Raw genomic sequence first — 5,495 nt, forward strand, 5'->3', positions numbered from 1 at the left:
GATGTCCCTTGAGTGTCAGAGTGGTATTTATTTTTGTAAATTTTAATTCTTGAATTTTAGAGGGTCTGTCTCACCAGGAATTTGTGGAATTTTAAAGATGTTAAACAGTCATCATATTTGGCAATATAGTCTGCTGATGGTATGGCTCATTATATTCATCTCTGCACAGTTAGGAGGAATATTTATTGGCCTTGACTTCTGGGTAATGATTTTCTGATGCAGCTAATAAAATAAATTTCTGGATATTGGAAGTGCTTCAACTTTCAGCTCTGGTTTTCTGTGAAAGCTGCCAAGATCTTATGCCCATGCTTCATCTGAAAAGTTTAGAATTGGAAAGATTATGTCCAGTGATTTTGTTTTCTAACCACTAAATAGTAATGTCAATCAGCAATGCATGTATATTCTTAATGTGAATTTTTAAGTTTTCTGTATTCTGTCAGTTAAAAAGTGCCATTTATATTTGAAAGAGCGAGGTTCATATATTAATGGTCTCAAAATCAGACAGCCTTATGAGAGAATTAAGACCAATACTGAAGTTGTATTAATCATCATCATTGTTGTTGTAAGTGGTATATAGTATGATCTTCTTTAATGGTCATTTTGTGATGCAGGAAGATTTGTTGAGTGTCCTTTTTTTATTATTATGATTTTTTTTTTTTTTTTTTTTTTTTTTTTGGCTTAAAAGGACCTTAGCTCTGACATTGTGCATTTAGTTAAGATATATAAGAAAAGAGGGTAATAGAATAAGGTATCATGAGAGAACTCTGGGTATAATTATGTACAACTCAAGAGTGTCGTTTACATTGGTACAATCACAATATTGCTAATCATCACAGTTTTTTGACTTCTGGCAATAAAGTATCTTGAAAGGACAGCCTTTTCTAATTCCCATAAAAGGCATCTTTTGGACTAGCAGCAGGTCTGTTTGTACATTCCTTTTCAAACCATCCAATATCCCAGTGATATGAAAATTTTGTTCACATTCACAGTCTAGTCACCACCTCAATAACATTCCTAGGTTCATTGCATGAGTGAAGAGAAATAAATAGATTATTTTTCCATTATAAGGACATTGCTGTTGGGATTTAAGGTATAGGGTGATTTTCGTTGGTGAATTTATTTGATAAGTGATTTTCAGTCTTGATTACTTAAGGGATAAGAGCATTTTAAAGATTTTTATGGTTTGTTTGCTTTTTGGTTAATGAGCTGGGAGAAAATGATTACTGTTTTACTTGCCTTCTTAATGAAATCACTTTGTAAAACTTTACAAAACACTGATAGAGTAGTGGAAAACAATTTTTTTCCTAAATATCTTATAGATGAGGATAATTTTCCTGGAATGCTCCTTTTAAGTATTAAAATTACTGAATTATTAGAACTGATCATACTAACAGTTATGATTTAACATCATGAATGATGTTTTAATACCAAATTTATTATAAGTAAATCATTTCGATTTTAGACATTGGATCTTTGTAATTTAATTGACTCTTCTCTCCAAGGTGCAACTTCTGAACTTGAAGAACATTGCCCATTTTTGTTTATTTCCGTAACATATAATTCCAGTGAAATCTAACTTACAAGTTGTCAATTTATAGCCTGAACTAATGGTAATATCTTTGTCATCTTCACTATTTGAGTAAAATAAGGAACACTCAAAACTTACAGATGAGCTTTAAAAAAATAAAATATATGAAACTATTTACTTTGCTTATTTATCCAAAGATACCTTTAAGACTTTTTGAATCTGAAAATTAAAGTGAAACTTACTTTTTTTCCTTAAAGTCAACAGCCAAATCCTACCCAAGCCGTGCTTGCTTTACTCTCTTGCTCCTCCTAGTTCTCTTACCTCCTCAGAGTCATAACATTCACTTAATTTGGAGGCAAATTTTCTCTGCCTCATTCCTCAGTCAGGCTGTGGGCTTGTCCCTTACTGTCTTTTCCTTTCTTAATTTATATTTGAACAGCATTTAATTCATTGGGAAGCTTATGATCAAGAGGTTAAGTGTTATAAGCAAAGAGGACAGTATTAAGGAGCCTGTAGTATAAAAAAGAAGTCTCCTAACTGTCGTGGCTCTTCTTTTGACTAGTTAGCTTTTAGTGCCTTCCCAGGAATCCTGTTGTGAAATTTTCAGAATTACTTCCTTTGTATGGGATGAAATACTCAATGGTGCTTTATAATGAGAAATGAGTTGCTTCTTATAGAATAGCATACAAATGTAATACTACTGGAAGAAAGTAGAGCCAGGTGTTGATTCTCAACTGTTAGAGGATGGAGAGATTTCCCCCTACCCCTCGGAGCCAATAATTTTTAAAAAGCATGTTATCTTTAGGAAATTGCCGGGTATTCAGGTAACATAGTTTTACATGAATGGGAGATAAAAAATGGTGTGTTGTCATGTGCTGATCTGACTGCATTACCATGTTTGTCTTTTATTGTCTAATGATTTTCTATTTTTTAAATGCTGCTGATAAAATTCTTGACATAATACATTTTTGACAATAATAGTATTTTTATGTATAATGTATAGGTTTTACTCTGATGTACTCTTGATTCGTGTTTCTTAAACTGGAATTTGAGGGCCTTCTATGGGGTTGTTAGATTGACTCTGAGGACTATTTCTCTTAAATACAAATGCCTTTTCATCTAGTAAACCAAAAATTTATCTTTAACAATATTGAATGCCATCACTCTGTGCAGGGAGGGGAGGAAGAGAGTAGAATTTTAAGAGAACTAAAATTTTTAAGGCATACAAGTTATGTAGAGTAGCTTAGATTCAGAATACATGAAGTGTATTAGCAATGAAACATTTCACTTTGAACTAAGTATTTCTTCAACAAAACATGTTCTTTCTGCCTAATTGCTAATGTGAAATTATGAAAGGATTTATTGAAATACATTATGTGCTCAGCCTGAGAAACAAATAGTAGGAATACTAACTTAATTTGTTTTACTGCTTTTTTGAAGAAGCATACTTAAAACTGTTGTTATAATGGTTCATAGTCTGGTAAAGTTTTGTTCCAGCTTTCAAGGTTCCTATAGCCTAAAGTTTTGTAGCACATTTCTCATGTGCTTACCAAGTGTCTTAAGCATCAAATAAATTGGGGACATTTTAATACATAATTTAAATACATTTCTTTGTTAAACTAAGAGAAAAGGCAAAATAATCTCTCAATCTTATTCCTAAAGAAGAATTCTTAAAGAGAAATTCTCTCTTCTTAAGGAAGTATTACTTCTTGAGTAGTACTGGAAATCATTACAAGGAAACATTTCAAAGAAGGGATCATTTTCTCTTCAGCTGAAAAGAGAACAAAATCTCATTAATTTTTTCAGTAGGAAAGGCTATTCTGGATTATTAAATATTCTGGATCATATAATTTTTTTAATGAATATAGTTTTATTACTTTCGTAAATGTGTGCTAACAACCAGACAAACAGATTGCTTAAGACTTGGTCTTTTGGGCCAGCCCCATGGCGTAGCGGTTAAGTGCACGCGCTCTGCTTCGGCGGCCCTGGGTTCGCAGGTTTGGATCTCTGGCATGCACCAACGCACAACTTGTCAAGCCATGCTGTGGCGGCGTCCCATATAAAGTAGAAGAAGATGGGCACAGATGTTAGCGCAGGGCCAGTCTTCCTCAGCAGATAGAGGAGGATTGGCATCGGATGTTAGCTCAGGGCTAATCTTCCTCACCAAAAAAAAAAAAAAAAAAAAAAAAAAAGACTTGGTCTTTTTTGTTGACAGACCTAGTTACCTATGAGTAGTACTGTGGAAACCCAAAAAAACCAGTCTAACTTCTTTGGTAAATTTATATAGATTATAGATGGTGGAAAGATGAATTTCTGCCCCAAACCTTAGGTGAATTATCACTAATTCACTATTTAATTGTAGAGATTTTCCTAATGAACTCTTACTTCATTGGAGCAAATCTTTAGATCTTTTAGAGTACAATTTATTTACCTTTTCCCAAACATCAGTCTTAATAAAACATGATAAATTTGCTATGTCCACCTTACAATCTTTTGTATCCTATACAAATAGTGTGCTTCCTTTGCTCCTTTCCTAGACCAGTTGTTACTGGTTTGACCATTTTATTTTTATTTTGTGTGCTTTGTCTGTAGTTTATTAGAACCTTTTATAATATGGCTCATTTTTGCATGGGTTCTGTTTTACCATGTGTTAAATATTTTTTTTAAATCTATTCAGTAATAAGGTTAGACTTTAACGTGAATATGGCATCTTGTCGTACAATGCCAATTTTATTGGAGCTTTGTTGTATTTATTTTATGGATCTATGGTCCATAAATGGAAGAGTTATAGTAAAATAATTTTATTAAAAACTTCTTAGTTTTCTCTCAAATTATATCATTTTGAAGAAGTTTTATCCTGCTGGATTTTGGCTTTCTCAACCTTAAAGTATTAATCAAAATTGTTCCACACATTTCGTGGATTGTTTTAACTATTAAGTTAAAATTGTGGATATTATGAAATATTCAAATACCATACTTACAATTATTTTTTAAAACTATTAAAAATAAATAAAATGGATATGTATAAAGCCGGATTTACCCAAAACTCAATGGGGTGGGTGTGGGTGTGGGGGGGGTATAAATTGAGTATTATCTATAATTTATTTTTCCACTTAGAAAAACGATTGTGGATAAAAGCCCTTCACGTATTTTGAAGATCAAAAGAAAGTTTGCTTTCATATGATTGCTACCAATTGCATTTGAACCATGAAAGATGAAAGACTAATACTTTATTTGAACAACTTGTCATTTGAGACTGACTTAGCAAAATTTTTGTGAGTATTGAATTAGGTGAAGTTAGTTTACTTCTTGTACTTTACCTGTATTATTCTGTCATGCAAATCAAATGGCTTATAGCAAGTTCATACAGTTAATTTTATCTACAAATGTAGAAACTTTACCTGTTTTGGATTTATATCATTTCTTAAAACTACTTTGAATATTGAGAAAGAATTTATAAAAATAATATCAGAGAAACTTGAGTTAGATTCCTCTGCCATATCCTTGTTATGTCACTTTTAGACAAGTCACTTGACCTCTGTCATCTTGAGTTTCATCTTCTGTAAAATAGTGATAATATTTGCCAGTATTGTTATGAAGTTCAAACTGGGCCCTATCCACAGCACTTAATAAAGGTTAAATGAATACACCTTAATACTTGAACAAAAAACAATTGGTGAAAATAGGTTTTTTCTTTTCAACAAATTTTTCCATCCTCCATAAACTGAAATAGCTGCAATTTCCTGTTTTAGTCTACCATTTGTTTTTCTGTGTTTTTTTTTTTGTGAGGAAGATTACCCCTGAGCTAACATCTGTTGCCAATCTTTCTCTTTTTGCTGAGGAAGATTGGCTCTGGACTAACATCTGTGCCCCTTCCTCTGCTTTATATGGGACACCGCCACAGCATGACTTGACAAGCGGTACTCGGTGTGCACCTGGGATCCGAACCTGTGAACCGCATGCCGCC

The sequence above is a fragment of the Diceros bicornis genome, chromosome 7, assembly GCF_020826845.1.
Source record: "Diceros bicornis minor isolate mBicDic1 chromosome 7, mDicBic1.mat.cur, whole genome shotgun sequence".
NCBI classification, from domain to species: domain Eukaryota; kingdom Metazoa; phylum Chordata; class Mammalia; order Perissodactyla; family Rhinocerotidae; genus Diceros; species Diceros bicornis.